A 20,614-nucleotide genomic window follows, 5' to 3' on the forward strand; every position below is an offset into this window, starting at 1 on the left:
ATGCTTTCCTAAAATTGTAAAGCAATCCTCTCAAGTTATATTAGTATTTAACTCCATGTCTTGATGCTCTGCAGTTCCTTGAAAAGGAAACTCTATTATTATTTTCCCACTAACATAGGTTGCAGTTTATTTTACACAGGATTAACACGTGTCTCTGGTAATTATATAATCTGCATGTAGCCCATGTTACAGAATTCTTTTCCATGCATTAGACTTCCAGGGCTTTCTGAACACCTGAGAGCTCAAGATGCAGAGTAGAACTACTCTGACACAAAGGAGTCCTTTTACAAGGAGTCCCTACCACTTTGTTGGAGTACCTGTTGCATACAAGATCCCTGTTGGAAAAATTCTAGTGAAAGGATGGCACATGTCAATTTTTTTTGGTTCTAAGTTCTTTGGAACTTTATATTGCATTGTGCAAACAGTTTCAAGATACGTAAACTCAATTTTTGGTGGCGGGCTGATGACTCAAGGTCATCACTTCATATAAGGAAAGGCTCAGAGAACTGCAGCCTGGAAGAAAGAAGGATAATGGGGAATCTTATCAACGTTCACGAATACCTCATCAGAAGGAATGAAGAATAAGGAGCAAGACTTCTCAGTGGTGCCAGGAAAATTAAAAAAGAGAGAGGGACAAATTAAAAAGCATAAAATTCAGTCTGAACATAAGAAATCTTTTTTACTGTAAGGGCAGTCACACACTAGAACAGGTTGCCCAGAGAGGCTGTGGAGTCCATTTGTGGAGATGCTCAAAACTTGACCGGAAACAGGCCTAGGCAACCAGCTCCAGCTGACTACTTGAGCCAGGGGCTTGGACTAGATAATCCAAGAGGTCCCTTCCCACCTAAAAATTCTGTGTAAATGTGTACAGAATATTTAATGACTATTATTTTAAATTATTTAATGATAGCCGTAACTACTAATAGACAGTTCAAACACAGGAACAAATCAACAAGTCAAACAGAATCCAAAACCAGCCAAAGCAAACAACAGATGAGAGTAGTTCAGTCTGTGGAGAAGCCTGGAATTTCCAAACTACTTAACTAACTCGTTTCAAAGTCCTTCAAAACTTAGGAAACTCTCAATACATTCACAGAATTTATTCCTAGTGCCGCTTCCTTATACATACATTTAGTCCAATTATACAGGTTCAGTATGAATATAAATTCAATTTCAAAACACTATCAAATCTATGCACCTCTCCCTTGTGAAGAGGCAAGAGAAGTGAAAAATCTACCCTTTACTGATTCAGACAGTAATTGATTCAACCAGTAATACTGATTCAGTTCTTTATCTCAGTATAGGTGAATTCTCAAGACATGATTTTATGGGTGAGAATGTGAGAAAAGCTTTAATAAAAACTACTGCTTCATTATTATTTCCAGTAAATTCACAGGATAGAGTACTAATTGAACCCTTATGCTGTGTTGAAAGACTTCCTTTTTTCATAATACAAATGCTGAAAACGTTTCAACAAGGGTACTTAACATATTTTTGAAGGAATCTTTATCCCATTATTGCACATTAGACATGTTTTACGATATGTTAGTGTTTAGAGCATGAAGAAGAGACTTTTCACTTCTTCCAAAGCAACGTAAGGTACATCTTGAAAGCAGAACATAACAGACAGGAAATGTTTATGAGTTAGAGGAGCATGTGCTACCAGAGCCAACTTAAATAAGAGGTATCAGATGTCTCTGGTGATGAAAATCTTTGTGTAAGGTGAAATGGGCTACATTCTGTTCCTTTGATTCTGAAGATGAGATGGATTTGAAAAACCTACCTGGCTCCTTGATACAAGGCCTCGCCACATGAGATAATCTCCAGCACATTACTATTGGCAAGCAGATCTTTCACCCTTTTTTCTCCATGCATTACAGAAAATATTAAATCAGTTTGGTGTCCATAAAAACTTTTGATCCTAGGAATAGCCTAGGGTACTGTCATTATCTTCAGGAGAACCATTTGTAGATCTTCAGTAGGTAGCACTAATTTAATTTCTTTGCTAGAGAAAAAGTGGCTGATTTTCTAGATCAATATTTGATTGAATATGTTTGAAATGTCAGCAGATAAAGGCCCCTTTTCTGGCCCAAAGAGTTTTTGAACCACAGAGGAACACTGTTCTAGCTCCCCTGGGATCTGACTGCAAGGAGGTCTCAAAGATCTGTTAGAAACCTTCCTGCTGTTCCTTGTGTTCTTCCAGCAAGACTTTCTAAAGGTTGAGATGAGAAGAAAGAAGATCAAGAACCAAAATGTCTTTATATCCATTTTTTAATCTTTCCTGGTGCTCCTCTTAACTAAAAATAATCGTTTATAACACCAGTTTACAAAAAAACTCCTGTAATAGGATCATGTGAAAGGAAGAAAAAAATGAGTGAAGGCCAGTCCTTCAGATTTGACTTAAGAAGATGCTCCAACAACTTTTGCAAGCCATTGACATCTGAAGGTCTTTTTCCCTTTCATGACACTAATTAAAGTAGAATATCAATGTATTATCATCATGAAAGTGGTCTGTTAAAGAGAGACGCCCAAGGCTGAAAAACCAGGGCAATGGACACGTTTTAGAACTTCAGAAGTAAAGTTGCCCAGTTATGTTAGATAACTACAGAAAAGCATAAAAGTGAAAAGACATTCTTAAACAATGATAAGAAATGGTGTTGGAAAAAATGGCATGATGTGAGAGCCTGCGTCAATATATTCCATATAAATCATGCCAAATACATGGACATCCCCCTCCCTTGGCTCTGTACAGAACAGTGCTCAGGTTCATGCTGTTCAGAGAGGTTTCTTTAAATCTTCAGGACCTAGACATGCATTTCTCAGAACGAGACAATGAAATATTGTGGATGGAAATTTTGTGTAAAATTGAGATAAGAAATGCATCTAAATAGTAAACCATATTGCCTGTCTTGACTACATGTATAGCTTGATGTCACATGATTAACAGTATATATACTTCTACGTGGTAAGATCCATTCATCTTAACATTAAAAACTAAGAGAAAATTGATTATTTACTTCATAATACTTAAAGCTTTCATTTTATTTTTCAAAGCAAGCTTCTTTAACTTGCTAATAATGCATATGCTTGCTTTTTCAATATGCAAACCAGAAAAGTGTATCAAAGAGAGTGAAAGCATGTGATACCCTATCAGTTCAGATGATAGCAGTTGTTACTCATCTGCTGCAGTGTCTAATATCAGTTTTCTGCCACCTTTATAAATATTGTATTATTTGCAGGGATCCAAAGTCCCCTGCTTTAAAAATGCCTTTTCAATTAGCCTGTATTCGAGCAACATCGTATACTACTTTATTTCACTGTGAAGTAAAACAGATCCTTCAAAGCCAAAGATGTGTAAGATACACCAGTAGCTGTTTTATATGTCATTTCAGTGACCCTGGGAAAGACTTTCAGTCTTTTCATTTCTTTTAGAAGCAGCAAAAATGCACCAACATTTCTGTTAATCTCTTGGGAAATACAGAAAAAATAATCACTCCCACTCCTGTATTTACCACGTAATTTAGAAGGACGCTCTGTAACTCCAATGCCTGGTATGTAAATAGAATGTTGGTTGCATATTACTTCATAAAAAACAAAATTAGCAGCTTTGCCACCCACTATTTGTGCATCGTACCTAAATGACTAGATTATCTCAAAAACACCTCATCCAGTTGCTGCACCAGGTTCTGCTAACCGAAACCATAAGCCTCCAGCAGCGAAGTCAGATACCCAATAGGCTCTGCATGGATCAAAGTAAGCCAAACAAAATCTATGTTTTGTACCTGCTTCCAATACGTTTGGGAAGCACTGTTAATGAAAAATGAGGTTGATGTACCTATTGCACACTTTTGGATTATTGTTCACCACCATCAATCTGAAACCTAATGAAACAGAGACCACCTACAGTGGAGGGATATTGTGTCCATCTGACAAACTGCATCCAATTTACTAACTGATGGGATGCCATAAGCTGCCACTGGTCATATGATTTTCAGCTTCTGATTGGTCATACATTAAGCATTAGTAATGGGGCAATGCCGTTTCCACTATCATTCTCTGGCAAGAGTAAAAGAGTACACAGTGCACTATAATTCTGTGGTAACGATAGCATGCAATGTGCTGTTTTCTTCCCACTGTGGACACAAAAATTGTAGGAGACTTGGCTCTTCCACACTGTCTTTATGGAATTAACAAAGAAATATGCTTGCTATGACATATATTGAACCTTCTCAGTGCATTTCTGGGTAACTTTATGGGCATATGTGTTATGTATGTCACAACCAAACTCTGCAGGAAGAGATAAAATAGTGCACACATCACCCAATGGGTATAAACAATGGGCAACCTAAGCTCCAACCTGCACGGTGCAAAGTAGTTTTCCCAAAGAAAAATGCTGACTCTCTAAATGGAAGATGCTTTTGTTTCTGCACCTGTTCTGCTCAGTATCTTGTTACGGTGCTTCTGCTTCTCCTATATGTCATACTAATAGGGAGAAGCAAAACAGGGAGAAATTATGATGGATATTAGTTGATCCTCTTGTTATTGCTAGATGTGATTATTGCTTTTTCCTGCTTGGGCTCCCTCAGTGTAATCCTAACACAGTGCAGCTTATTAAAAAGCTCTGCTGTTTAAGTTTTAGTAGCATAATAACCACTTCTCTCTTTATGGTTGTTCTGAAGTCAATTCACTGGCCACCTGTCAGTGTGTGGAAATAAATGTTAGGTTTTTCTAATGACTATTAAGGTTTTTCATGGATTTTTCTCCCATCGTATCTCTCTGAACTTGTCCAGTGCGGTGTTCCTGCTTGTGATTTATGCTTAGCAGGTGTTTGTTTGCTATGGGTTTCTAAATGTTGGCTTCCTACTGTAAGAAAGGAATGGGAAGGTGGGAATGGGTTTATTGTATTCTGTATATTGTTCCACCACCACGAAATGGATTTCCAGCTGACACTCTGTGTGCTGCTATGTATTAAGCCACAAAACCCTCTCTATATCAGCAATATACCAAGTCATGCAAGGGAATTCACAGTTAAGACTGAAGCTCCATTATTAACTTGCTCTGTTGTGCCTGGGTATTGCTGTACATATTGTTTTGATATATATCAAGAACACTGCGATAGGTAAACAAAAGCAGGTGAGTTCACAATACAACTTCAGTCTTCACTATGAGATTCTGTGCCCTGATGTTTTAACCAGACCTCTTCTATTCCCTGAATTTCATCTTTTGCTATTTCAGTTTTTCAAGTTTATAATGTTTGTTGAGGCTGTGTGATCCAGTAAAAAATATACTTAAGAGATCTCATGTGTAAATACATAATATGGTTATCTAAACATATTTTTATCTAAACATTTCTTTTAAAAGACATTATTCATGTAACAGTTTGGATCTACAGTGTTAAAACCCACTGCAATTAGCTAGATTAGAGCATCCTAATTTTACAATGTATATTACTTGCCTGATAAACTGTAAAAGCTCTTGTCAGAGGCATTGCAGCGTTTTTTATCAATACTTTTTGCCCTGACTCTAATAGACATTTACTTCAGGGAGGATAACTACTGCTCTGAAGCTGCAGATTGTTAAGCATTGAGATTGTTTTCAATACTATACCTATACAAATGGCAGAATACTGTAGAAATCAAACCTTTCCTTAGCCTGCAAAAGCTTCTGAGGCTGTTTCTGTCACCCACATAATCATTATCCAAAGCCTTCCAAGTCAGCAGCAAAAAAAAATTATTACCTTCAGTGGGTTTGGATTAGTCTGCATTTTAATATACCTTCAAAGATGGGGTTTATACATGCATGGCTCCTCTTTTTCCCCAAAGACAGATCCTACTTTGTCTATGAGTCACAGTTTATTTGTTACTCCACTGCATTTTGGTCACCTCTTTCCTCCAAGTTAGGTCTTCTCTTTCCCAGTGCTGCTGACTGAACATGATTTAGGACTTCCTTTTATTATTTCATTCTCATCTTATCACTTATGTTACCCAAGCAGTCCCTGGCACGATCTGTAGTTGACTTTTACAATTTTATAAAGTTTTGGCTTTTTTCCTGGCGACTTATAATAGCACTGGTAAGCCATAAAGGGGAAATAAGATAGAGCTCAGCCTTCTGGAAAATATATAAACCAAGACAACACAAGATACTGCAAAAACTTACAACTGGTTATCACAGTGAGTACTGTAGGCTGGCTCTGATCTACCTTAAAATCATGATTATAGAGGTTTAAGCCAGCATTTCACTTGAAATTAGAGCCTACTATAAGGAATGGTACTGTAACAACAAACCCACTAAACTTCATGGTGCCTGTAGGACTCTACCCCAAATTTACATTTAAACCAAGATAACCTTGTATCTACCCTTTGCAGGATATTAGATACTGGTCTTTATTCTTCAGCCATCCAGTGGGTTTGGGAAGTTGCAATGCATACAGTTTTGTTTATCATATAACTTCCCTTCATATCACAGAGATATACACTAGAGCTAAGAGTGGCTGTCATTTGCCAACAAAAGGCTGTTATTTTTGCTGTTATGTGTCTGCATGCTGTTTTGACAATAACTCTTCTGTTTCCGTCTCCTCTACTTAAACTTCATAGCAGAAACTAGATAATTTAGAAGATCTTCTGAAGACCACTACTTATCAATATCCCTGTTAGCTCCATCTTGTAACTCGCCTTTGAGAAAGGTGTCACTTGATTCATTCCTTTATTTGGATATTTACTACTCTGTAACAGGAGCTCCCAGTCAATGCTCTGGGCTCCACTGACAACCTTTTAAAAATATGCACATAAATAAATAGAATTTCCAGTTGCCACAAGATCCATCAGAGAGCACAGCAACAAAATAGATATAACAAAAATAATTTGTCCCTACAAAGTGACTGATCGTTCCAATGACCCCAGTGGAACAGAACCTGTATATCATTACCATAGCACCATCAGCAATCCTTTCCACCTCTATTGTTATAGGATAGGGAGAAAGAATGAGCTGAAGGTGAGAAAACATGATTTTATAAACTGAAGGAAGGCACCCTGTAACAGCTGTAAGAGGGATGCTTCTAATATCTGTAAGACAGTGTAAAAGAAAGGAATCTGGATGCAAGAGATCCTGATTACATTACTTTAATCATCAGTCTTAACCTGGTGCATCAATTTCTGTGGATTTCTCCATAATTTTATTGGTTTAAAAAGAACACATCCAAGCTCATAATAGGCTTAGTTGGTATTATAGGAATATAACACAGCTACTTGCCAAACAGAATCACATACACACGTGGTTTTGTGAAATCTGAATTCTAGTATTGTACCACAGTGGAATCCTATTTTTCTCATAAAGTCTGCAACAAAGCTGTAGAGCTCTTGAGAGAGGAACTTTTTTATACAGCCTTTGAATCACCTTCCTTTTAAAATGCTGCTAAGTGTGAAATTAGTGTTGTCCCTCAAAGTGCATGAGAATAATTGTCAGTAATTGAACACAGTTTGGGGGCTAATTATATAAAAATTGATATTAAAAGAATACTACAGGATTGATTGAGTTTTGCAGTTCATATTTAACTTTCAAATTACTAGAGTTGAAAGGCTGTGGTAAGAAACAATAAAAATCCATTCCAAGCTGCTAAAGCAAATTAAAGTTTACTAGTCCTCTGAAAGGTGAATGATCCAAGTGAGGTAATGCAGGGAGGACAGTTAAAATGTTCTTGACATTTACCATAGATTTAAAATATCAGCTGGTTGGATGCCATATGTTGAACACATTTAATTGTTCCACTGAATTTCTGTTTAAATGGTTGGGATTTCTGTTTTCATTTGTCTTTAAAAGGAGGAAAACTCACAATGTCATGGAAGAAATGCCTTCTTTAGGTGCATCAACTCCACAATTTTGTGGAGGATCCAATAGAGTCAGTACATGCTGACGTGAGAGGAGCACAGCCTATCATGACCTTGATTTATACTTTTGAATGGGAGCAGAAAACTTGAGTTTCGGGGAGAATTTTTAACCACCACTTGTTCTAATTATATAGTGTCAGAAATAAATGGGATCTTGACAAAAGTAAAGCAAAGGAACTTACCACTTTTCCTCATGCTGGAAGGAACTTCGCAACCCCAGAAGCAGGTGAAGCACTTCCAAATTTTCCTGGAAGAAGAACTGTGAAAAAAATAAGACAGAAGGGAGAGAAATTATCTACATTGTATGCTGCTTGTCATAGGCTCAGAGGGTTTCAAAATCTATGTATATTGCATTGTATATGACATTGCATGGCAACCAGAAACAGCTGGAAATTGCTGAACAATTCAGGAAAAAAAAAAATCAAACACTTATCTCTCCTCAAAAGTTATTGGTACAGAAACATGTCCTTTTACAATAAGCAGCATGGAGAGACCACAAAGTGATATTTCAAACATGCACATGACAGTGCAGAATGTTTTAGCTGTGAATAGCCAACTAACATTCAAAAGTCTGGACCAAAACAATTGAATTCAGAGATTTTAACTGAATTTGAATTGAATTCAGTCTTTTTCTAAACTGAAGCTTTTAAGTATTGTGAGGAATCATCGAATCATAGAGTGCTTTAGGCTGGAAAGGAACTTAAGACCATCTAGTTCCAATCCCCGGCCACAGGCAGGGATGCCTCACACTAGACCATGTCACCCAAGGCTCTGTTCAACATGGCGTGGAACATGATACCCTTTACAGCTTTGTTTATTTTCCTAGAAAAATGTTATTCCTTCTTTATTAAAAAAATCTGGAGGTTTGTGAGAATGATCACTGATGTTCTTCTCTCAATGAAAAGTGGTATCTCTAGGAAGAAAGTATTACAAAACAATTTAAGATGAACACAGGCTAGCTAAGTATAAAACAAATATTCTTGTAAAATATTTTCAAAAAACATACATTTCAGTTTCCATGTAACTGTTTGGAATACCTTGCTATAACTAGTTATAATTTTACATACTTAACTGTGTCATGTAATTTGGATGTTACAAAACCAGTGAATATTTACATTAATAACAAAAATATTTCTAAATGAAACAGCAAGTTTGAAAAAAATAACTGAAATGTATCTGAGTAAAAAAAATCTGTTTCAACAAAATTCAATACTAAACAATTAAAAAAATCCAAAGAAAATTAACTTCACCAGGATGAAGAGACATGAGGGAAGACTGAATATAATGTTTGCAACCTTTAAATGATCAAAAATAAGGAATCAGCCTTTGTTGAATCCTGATATTATTCTGGGTGGTGAGGCACTGGCATAGGTTGCCCAAAGAAGAAATAAATGCTCCATCCCTGGCAGCGTTCAAGGCCAGGCTGGACAGAGCCTTGAGCAACATGGTCTAGTAGAAGGTGTCCCTGCTCAGGTTGGAACTGGGTGATCTTAAGGTTCTTTCCAAACCTAACCATTCTATGACTCTACCATGAAAGTCACTGCTTTAAGGAAAAAACTTCTCCTTCTGTTTTACTATTAGTATAGAGATCACAGACTTTGTGCTTCCAAGGCTCTGCTAAGAGCCACTATTGATTTAAGCTGCCCTCAGCAGCTGGGCTTTTTAAAGAGTAGCCATGATATCTAGTCACATCTCCAAAACTCTCAGCTTTGGCTGGATATTAGTTATACCACGAGAGCTTCCATGCTGCAAAACTGGTTTTTGTCCAGACAAAATGTAATATCTGCAAAACCAAACTGCATGCCTGGGCATACGCACTCAAGAGAACAAAGACTAGATGGTCATGAAGAGATTGAGTTAATTACTCTGGTTCTGCACAAATGTTCAAACCCAGACTTTCTCAGTAATAGTTTATGACACCAGAAATAAAGGCAACATGCAGGAGTTTTGCAAATTGTGTAAAATATAATAGCGTAACAACATATGCAAAAAACCTAACAGCCACCCAATGCTCAAATGCTAAAGTACTAAATATGATTCATTAGAGAGCAATTAAAACACTAAGCCAAATGGTTCTTTCTGCACAGGAGATGCCACTGGCTAAAGTTATAAGCAGTGGAAGAGGAAACATGCTCAGCTATAACAGCCAACTACAAATGTATATGATTAAACAAATTTGTCCACTGAAATGAATGTACAAACTACAGTTAACGAATCTGATGAAGTTTTTAATGAACTGGCATACATTAAATACATATCACATTGCTATAGGCCCCAGTGTGCTTTCTGAAGTAGATGTGCCACATAAAACCCAATTAACTTTCAGAGACAGAATACAAACTGAACTTCACCAGATGGCTGAATCATTTGGAGTTAATTCAGACATTACTGACTGGGTTAATAGTATGGTCACTGTGCTAAAATAACAAAACAAGTTACGAGAACTTTAGAGATAAAGCCATGAGTAAGGCAATCCAACCTAGTAGGGGACCTAACGTAGTTCCCTGAAAGAGCTGGTGAAGAGGTCACATCCAGACATCAAAATGTAAGAGAGCTTTCAGTCTGGGATGTCAGCCAAGGAGCCTGGCAATTCTAACTCTATAAAGGATTTGTTCCTTCAAGCCTTTTCAGAAGATTTTCACAATTCCATCAGCACCTGATTTTTAGGAATGTCTTGTCACAGATTTTGAAGGGTGTGGACAGCATGGAATCAAGTAAATACTACTGACCTGCTGGAAAGTGATGAAGATTAGCTCCCAAGCAGAATGCTTAATTTCTATAAAGAAGAAAGAACATTAGACTGAGCAGAAACACACTTCCTGGTCAGCCTGGAAGAATCTGGTTATGTAGAAGAAAATAGCAACAAAAAGCCAGACTTGACCCTGTAAAAATGGATTTAAGTGAATGACTGGAATATCCCTAAACAAGGGGCCTGGCATATACTGATGGGCTTGTTTCCATATGTGAACATACTCATAAATTCTTATGGCTAAGTACTTCCGTCAAGCAATACATAATGACAGCAGGTTGAATGGCCGAAGAAAAGCCTTCAGAATACATGAGACATTATCCTGCCAAGTACTGGAATATTTTGAGATGAAGCAAGGTCCACAATCTCAACTGTGATAGGGACTATTTTATTATTTAGGGACGTGTGCTTCTAACCCTATGCAACATAACAGAATGCTCACACTTCTTTTAATTCAGAAACAGTCTCTTGTCTAATGCCTATGAAATCGGGATTACTTAGAAATAAAACCAACCCATACACAAATGATTGTTTTCGTACTAACACCTCTGTTTTGAAAAACAGATGAATTATTTTGCTTTTTCTAACTATCACTGCCATTTTAAAACATGCATAACCAAGATTTGAATGTTCTATAGCTAGCAGGAATCCTCACTGCTGTGAATGCTGCCTTGTCTTTAGCTGCCTTCAAAATGCAAGTCCAAGGTCAATCTGAAAACAGATTTTCATTAAAAATAATTCTTCCTTACAAACAACTCACACATATTTCTGAGTAGTACAACATAACAAGACATTACCCAGTTTCACCAGAAAAAAATCGTTCAAGCTTTCAATAGCTTCAAGGCCATGCAGTTTGAACAAGGAAACTTCAAAGCTCAGCCTCAAATCCTAGTTCTTCTATGACTGCACTCTTAGTAAAGCCTCTCCCTATTTTCTTTGTGGTCTTTCATGACTTAATTAGAAACATCTTTCAAAGGCACTTCTTTTATTTTTTACTATAGTAGTATAACATCTGCATTTTCAGCAATATGCTATTTAATCACATTGGGTTATAAAGTGAAATTCTTAGTACTTAGTGTAATATCTTGTAGAACCCATACATTTGGTCTTTTAGTGTCCCTGACTCATCATCTTATATTCTTTCATCAACATTTTAATAGCCACTCTTAAAAATGTAATTTGATGTATAATTCTCTAAACCTGTTTCAGTTTTGTTGTTTCTTTAAAAAGTAACTTCTCCTGCACATGTTTTCTTTCTGTGATTACTGCACCTGAAACTAATTCCAAGCATTCAAACATACAGACTTAAAACCAGGGCCAGCAGACACTCAGAAGCTCAAAAAACGTTGCTAGGTTGTGTTCTTCAGTATTCTTAGATAAGAAAATTCTGATAGTGTCAAGACTGTGACTTCCAGTTTTGACTGAAACTTGTTCTGTTATGCATCTAATGTAAGGTATGTGGTGTTGTTAGACACCTAAATTCTAACTCTCTGTTCAGTCCCTATGTACTTGCTGTGTTGGATCAAGCACTTACTGTCTGCAGTTAGTCCTGTTTTCCAGTGTACTTTAAGTCAGAGACTCTCAAAATCAACTGTCTGTGGCTGTTCTGTAGCTGACTAACTGGGTTTAAGCATTTATCCAGTTAATTTCCTTCTTGTTAATTTGATGAAAATAAAACTCCATACGGTAAAGTGGGATATCTGTGTATTTCAGGGAATTCTGGATCAAAGCTTCCCTGAGCATAGCACCTACTTAAAACCATAACTGAGCAGGACAGCTCCAAAATACATATTTATGTTAAATGTGTAAATATTTTTCTCAATGACTCTTCTTTCTCAAATGTGTGGGTTGAATGGTCATGCTTACTTCAAGAGGAGTATTTACTGTAAGCAAGCTACCTATGAGACTATCTGCTCCTTTCTTCTATACCAATTCATAAGTAGTTATCAGAGAAAAAAAGGACCAGATTGACAGTGAAAGCACAAAAAAAAGAGTTCCACTGCAACATCCTTGGTGGTGTTCAAGGCCAGGTTGGACAGAGCCTTGGGTGACATGGTTTAGTGTGATGTGTCCCTGCCCATGGCAGGGGGGTTGGACCTGGATGATCTTAAGGTCCTTTCCAACCCTAACTAATCTATGATTCTGTGTTTTCCCTTTGACATATGTCTGCTAGTCCTTATAGTACGGGGAAACAGGAAAAATCAAACTTGAAAACATGTTTTAAATTCTGGTTGCAACAGTAACTGGGCAGTACTGGTGCTTGCTTATTCAGTAGCTGTGTGCATAATGGCATTTGCATGAGGCTACTTGGGTTTTAACCCACATTCTGCAGAGTGAGCAAAAACGAGATTCTATTTTCTTCTTATGTGTTTTAAAAAAAAAATAACTTGTATACAGATATGTACTACATATTTAATGATGCACATGGAAAACTAATGTTTCTGTAGGAATAAGGGAATGTACTGAAAAAAAAAAAATCCGAATTTTGTCTATGGAGATTTGCTCCACTAAACTGCATTGGTCATTGCAAATAGACAGGTTCCTCTGGGAACCAATCCAGAGCAAAAGCCCAATTTTAAGTGCTTTGAATTGCTTTTGAGAAGGTTGGGTTCTTACTATGCAGATATTGCTTGACAACAATCAAGTCAGCATATGGGCAGAGCCACTAAGAATAAGATAGAAGTACTGAAACTCTAGGGCAGTATCTCTGCTTTCAATATGGATGTTGAAAATCAGCCTGCAGATATGTGGCCCTTGCAGATTCTTCACAGCATACCTCCCCTTTGGAGAATTCCACCAAACCTTGCAAACTGAAACCCATAAACATTCTTAAGACTTCTACAGCGTGCACAGAGAAAGAAAGCCAACCTTGCCAGTTACTCTGGATAAAGAAAACCCTTTTTGTACTTATATCTTACAGCAAGTGACCAGTTCTTTTTTCCTGGGGTTGCCACTGGAGTCTTCATGTCTCAAAATGCCTACCTCTTACTTTCTTAAGCAGAATCTTTAAAGCACTTCAGTCCTTGAAGCACCATTGGACTGAATATATGTTTTTTGACTCAGGAGTGGTAATTATGAAACCTTGTTTCAAAGGTGGAAGCACTCTGTATTGCAACTTATATTATTAGTTAATTCTTAGGCAAGTCATAATTGGAGCCATAGTACTCAGTTTCATTACACATGAACAAATCTGGAATGAAGCTCCTGCAGTCAGGTTAAAGTCAATGAACTATATAAGATTTATACTGGCTCGACTGAGATCATAAATTGTTCCTGTAATTGGACCTTTAGTTTTAAATATAACATTTGCAATTGGCAGCTCTGCCCAAGGGACAGACACAGTATCTCGACAGAGTTCTGAACCTATTAGAATTAGTTGGGAGACAGCGACTACATGATGAATGTCCTCTTTTTAGTTATCTTTTAGAAAATTAGGTGGTGCTGAATTTGAAGTAGATTATCCTTGATTTTGCATCTGCAACATTTCTAGACCAGAAAGATTGCTAACTTAAAGCAGAAGAGGGTGTGATGTCCATGTCAAATTTTTAATTTAAAAAAAGCTGTAGTTGGGTTCAATTGACTGAATGTCCATTTGCAGCTGGAGTGCATTAGATACATTCCAGCATTTTCCACTTCAGTTTAATCCAAAAGGAATTCAGTTCATGTGCTTCAATACCACATCTTGATGTGAATCAAAGCACAGACCATCAGGATAATCAGATTCCCTTCAAAAGCACAATACTGATCTGAACTAAAATGACACTAAAAAGAGAAGTACAAAAAGGTGTTTGTAGGCTTTGCTGAAGATTGTTTATACACTCAGTGGAAATTCTCTTACAAAAAGGCCTGCATTCTTTCCTGAAGTGGGAAGTTAGGGCAAGAAGGCCTGTGAATGAAGTGCTTTATAAAACAATAAGATAAAATGAACTTGTCAAGATCAAACTCCAATTGCTGTTTTTTAGCCAGCTAAAACTAATCATGTAATGTAAGAATGGCATAAAAGACATCTCTTAGGACTGAATTGTTCCTAAAAGAAGCTATTTGGAAAGGAGCAAGGACTTACTGAGATGACACTAACTTTTCTGCTGACCTTTAAGAGATAACTTCAATTCTCGTGTAGACATTTTTAGCCCAAAACAGCGAACCTGGCTGGTTAAGGGCTTAGATACAGGCTTGCTCCCTTTTATATCACATCTTCCATTTTCAGTGCAGATGAAAGCCCTTATGTGTTGATAATCCTTTTAACTCCTTTTCCACAGTTCACCCTCATAAGCAAGACAGCCACCCTGGCTCTGGGTTTCTGCTTCCAGATTTTCTGGAAAAAGCAACATAATATGCTTCAATAGCCTTCATCAAATATTTAAATCAACCTGGATGGCTTTGCTAGAAGCAGGAGGATGTACTGTGCTCCCTCACTTGGACTGAGCAGCTGAAGAAGCACTTCTTGGCATAGAAGGATCAGTCAGGTCAACAATTTCTTCAGCATCTCCAACCAGTGCAGCTATTCATAAAAGTAGTATCTGTCCATGGCCTGACATTGGGGTACAAATCTGCAAGTTAACTGCATGCTGCAGACACAGCCTAAATGTAATTAGATCTTTTGTTTAAGAATAAACTGACTCTAACTGCTTCTTGGGCATGTGGTTCCTTCAAGACAAAAAGGCAAATAACTCAGTTACATTTAGAAAAATGGCTTTAATGAACAGGAAAATGGCATTTAATCTTTTGGTGCATCCTGCATTTTATGAGTAAATTCCTTGGGAAACTGTGTAAATGGAACATAATTATTTTTAAAATAGAATCTTTTGTTATTAGCTACATAACTGTCATGTGTACATAAAGCACCCTGCTGTACAGACAAAAGACTGGAAAAGTTTCCTGGAGAGTTTCTGCTATTGAAAGAATAAAAATTGAAGCAATGGGGTGAACTTTTGGTTCAAACACTGAATGCTAAACCTGGCTGAGAGAAAATCGCTTTATTCTGATAACCGGATTAGTTAGAACAAAAATAGAGAAAATTAAGAACTGAAGAGCAGAAAATTAAGGTGGAATGCAATTTAAAGAGTAAGTAGATGATGTAGGCTTTCATTTTCATCCCCCCCAGTGTCCAGCTAATTAAAATTACAATCAAAATGAAAGTCTAAACTTGTAAATATCTTTAGCTAATGATTTTGTCTTTTTAATCATCTTCACATTCAAAGACTTTATTTTATTCATTTAGAGCTTTACAATAAAATGAAATTGTTTTCCCTCTCGTAAAATCCTTTTAATTTTTGTTATCTGTTTCTTTTTATATCATATATTATGTATTTTTCTTTTTTCTTTCTAATTTCTGCACAGCATTCACTACTTTTATAGTCTGTGCTCCTCTGACGCATTTACTTAAAACTGGTATGAAGCTAAATGTAATAAAGTGCTATAACAAACTTTTTAGCTTAGAGTAAAATCACCAGAGTTGCAACTACTGGCTTGAAAACTAATCTAGACAAATCAGCTTTCCTCATAAAGTGCATGTGCAGAGACAATGAGGTTTTAAAGCCACTGAGCACATACAACTTTAAGTTTAGACAGACCAACAATTCATCTTTGTAAGACAAAGAGTGGATTTGCCCCAGATTTGCCCCAGTTTATCGACTGCTACCCTTGAATAATGTCTGGTTTTGCTGTGAGTTTTGAGGCAATTCTTTTAAATGGATCAAGAGTTAAGTCAGACATTCTTAATGTACTAGGCAGCAATGACTCACCTTTCTGACCTTAGTGTTTGAAAATTAGCGTTTGCCGTGAGTATACTCTGTACCTCCTACCAACCTGGGAATATGGAGTAATTTTATCATTAAATATGCATACAAATGTAGTTCTTTCTTGTTTCACATGCTTATGTCACCATGAAGCCCATGAAAACATATTTGAGTTTGCTTCAGAATTTTTATTATATAACCTTTCTAAAATGTGGCAAGGAAACAATGAAAATGTAGAGAAAATAATGCTCAGTGCTATGGCTCTGTCTAAATGATTTTCCTCACTTTGGATAATACAGGCATTTTATTTTGTTTTGCTAGACAATATCGACTTACAAAGGCATGAAGGCTGGAACTTAGCCAGTCATAAGCATATACTTTAACACCATGCAAATACAGCACTTATTTATTAAGCAAGTGCATTTCTACTTCAGTTACTTGCATGATCCAACTATGCCGTGAAAACTGAGGATTCTGAACCGGATATTGGGAGTTAGACTGTGCACTCTGAGCTATGCTTGAGAAATGGTTTTGAATTCTTTCAGCATTTAGAAATCATACAAGAAGGCAGTACCAACACCCAAGTAAAATGCTGTAAGTTCAGAATACTCAGGTTCAGGGGCTGGCTGATGGACAAAAAAAAATCAGTGTGAACACATCTAAAGGTGCTAACTTTAACTTCATAGAAACATTTTTCACATCTGTAATGACTGTCACAGGTGCTACAAGTCCTGTGTGTACAGGAGATTCCATTCACATGCAAGCACAGACCACAGGTGTCTGCAATTTTGAATAGTTTTCAACCTACCTGGGAAGATTTATACTGTCAGTCATGACTCTGGTATCTGAATTATCTCCAGATAAAGCCTACTAGGAGCACACAAGAGACCTGAAAAGCTATCATGAAGTAACTGACAAATGGTTTGTATGCTATAAAAATTCTAGCTGGAACAAAACAGTATTTTCATTTGCTTGTTATCTTCACTTTCATTTTCTTAGGAATTAAGAGGAAGGAAGATGTTAGCATTGTACTCTACCTTGTGAGATAAGAATCACTTTCATATTGGTGTACACATCCACTGAAATAGTCTCATTTTACACTAGTAAAAGCAAAGCCAGATTTTGGCCCAGCATCGTCTGGAATCTCTAACAACATACATTCCCTGGTTCTGAAAGGCAAATTTCGTCTGGCTACTTGGAAGATCTCCAAGAGTTTGTACTCTGCAAGGTTTGAAAGGGATTAACTGCATATTCTTGTGCATTTAGAATCAATATAACATATGGATTGGCCTCATCTTCTTGAGTTGCCACTGACCGCAAAGGGAGTATTTGTACAATTCAGACAGATGTAATTGGGCTCAAAGCCTCCGTGGGTTTTATGTGCAAAAGTTAATTTATGTGAATGTATTAATGTTAATACATCAGTCATTTCACCAGGTCACCTGCCAAAAAGAGTGCCAAGATTTTGCCTGTACATACAGAGATGAACAGGAGCTTTGAGACCCTCTACACCCAAGACATTTTAAAATATCCAATGCTTACTTAATCATTTTATGCTGTTAATAGATCAATCAGTGTTCTTGATTTCAGTACCAGCATGTGCTTTCTAATACGAAAGTTCTTCAATACAGAAGAACAACTGCATTCCAAATCATCAAACCAGACACATTTGCTGCTTCAGACACTTCTGTTAACAGCTGCGCTGCTTTGTAGTGAGGTATTATGAGATACCCAGAGTCTCCATCTAATTTTGTGAATTGTTAATGACACAAAATGGTTTGAAAATAGCCAGAAGTAAAAGTACAGTGTAAAACAACTCTATGAAAATCACTAGAAGTATTTTGTAGCAAAAGCTCTTTGGTAAAACAAAGGAAGGGTTGCAGGAACAGGAGGAAGGTGAAGGGAAGAGAATGACTGTCACAGAACAACAGTGAGCCATTCAGTCAGAGCAACAGTACAGTAAAACCTTCTCCAGATGACAAATATGGCCTCTAGGTTTAGTCACAGAAAACTCCATCTAATCCCAATGGCTGCTAGTGTGTCTAAGCTGTCTTTCAAACAGTGGAAAATTGAAGCTCAAGACAGAGAAACCCTTGAGGAGGTTTAAATGTTACTTTTTTGTCTAGGACCTCAGTTAAGTTTCACTGGCTTTCAGAATGTACTCCTTAAATGTAGCTTTTAGGCGCAAGCAAGCAAATTTACCTTTAGTAAAAAAAGGTACAACTGCATATTAACTCAAAGTATTCTTTTGCAATATTGAATTTCATATGCTTTTACCTTTAAGCCGTCATTAGGGCTCGAATTCTTAAACTGTGGTGTATGGTGCATTTTGTGAGGCCTGTGAAGTTGTTCTGTGTTTTTAGGTCTGCTTAAAAGACAGCTAAAATACGTAGTAGATTTTTCCTAGTGTGGCTTTCCATTAGAAACATCTGCTTTTAGCACCAGATTTTGTGGTTGCTAGGTAGATGGCAAATCACCTCTGAAGAGGTGCTCTCTGAAACAGAGATGTTCTGTATTAAAAATAATCTTAACTACGAACATTTAAAAACACTTGATCGATGGCTCTGAACTCTCAGTAACATTGACCTTCAGTGGCTTGAAATACTAATGCAATTTTTCAATTTGCTATTATAAAATCCAGATTTCATAAACATATTATTATCTTCCCATTTTGATTACTTATTCCCTCGAAGGTCTACAGTGCTTTTCTCTAACATCTAAATGGAAATAGGATTAGGATGAGATTCTGTCACTCGGGGGATTTGTGGAAAAAAGGCGGGATATGCACAGAAAAGGTCATTTCTTGGGGGCGAGATGAATAAAATGACACAGTTATGAAGAAGGACAGCAATAACAATATTAGCAATTTTGCATGGTTTTAAATTGATTGCTTTGTTGGAGATACTAATGTTGGGGAATAACACACTTATTTTCTTGCCTTTCATAATATCCTTAAGTATACTTAAAAATCAAGCTCTTAAGAAAGCTACATTATTTCAATAATGTAGGGGGGGGTTAGGTAACTGAGTGGGTTCATGTGAATTGTTTTCTGTGACTGTACTTGCTCTCTGACTGCTCATGGGATAATTTTACTAACATCTGTTGCTTTCCGGTGCTAGGTCTGCAAACTGTTTTGTCACTTATGATTTTTTTATTACTTAGCTGGTTGAATGTGATATCTGAATGGACAGATAATTAATAAGAAACTCCATTATGATTTTTCTGGCAAACCATGATTGCAATTAAGTTGGCCTGTGGCTGAAAGATCAAATCAGATCAAACTCCTTTCCCTTAACAAGTGTATCTATCAAACCTCCTTGCTTTTACTTTGTTATTGTCATGTCTTAAAGATGCTGAAGTCTGTGTGCCAGATCAAAGTAACAGGTTTCAGTTAAATGATTTTTTATACAAAGCTTACAAGTGTGCAGTGCATACGGTGTAACATAGTGACTAATGTTCTCTGGGCCTCAGTACTAAAATATTTTATGGTTCTGATATTGCAGTATTTTTATTTAGATAAATTACTCCATAAGGGCACTTGGCTAAAGTGATTTCACATTTATTTTAAAGTCAGAGAGTAAGAGAAACATGGCTAAAAGAAGAAGAAAAACTGTCTTGAGTTTTGCATTTGATGCAATTAAGAAATAATCTTTGTAGTTGGTAAAGTACAGAGATATTTCACAATTCAGTAATTTTGAGTGTAATGCATATTGAGAGAAAACAGCTCAATAAATGTTTTGAGCAAAATGAAATTAATAGATACAAAGGACACAGTTTACTATGAAGCATTGATTAACTGCTCCAGATGAGCCCTGCTGGGTATTGAAATGCACACCAACAGCTTAAGGGGAGCAAGCCATGTCCATGAGTTAAATATAGTGGTATTTAAGCCCCTTTTGTGCACCTATTTAGAAAATATTTCTTGAACTGGTAACCGAGTCTTGCATTGTCCGAAGTTCTCTGGAGGACAAAAATGTGATGAGAGCAACATTCTTGCAAAGACCTCCACTGCTAGAACATGTCCTTCTCAGGTACACTGAAAATTTAAGTCTGGAAATCATCAGTGATACCTATGAGGTGTAAAAACAACAACAACAAAAAACAACAAACCCCAAACAACCCTTGTTAGCCAGCACTGAGGATATATTGGGGTTTTTTAGCATGTATTCCTATGATGAAGTGGCAAATCTTAGGACTCCTTCACCTTCCTATTGACTCTTGCTAGTGCATTGTATGCCAGGTGC

Source organism: Pezoporus wallicus, unplaced genomic scaffold, assembly GCF_028554395.1.
Source record: "Pezoporus wallicus isolate ANWC-B61680 ecotype Strahan unplaced genomic scaffold, APGP_CSIRO_Pwel_v1 contig_6714, whole genome shotgun sequence".
In the NCBI taxonomy this organism is placed as follows: domain Eukaryota; kingdom Metazoa; phylum Chordata; class Aves; order Psittaciformes; family Psittacidae; genus Pezoporus; species Pezoporus wallicus.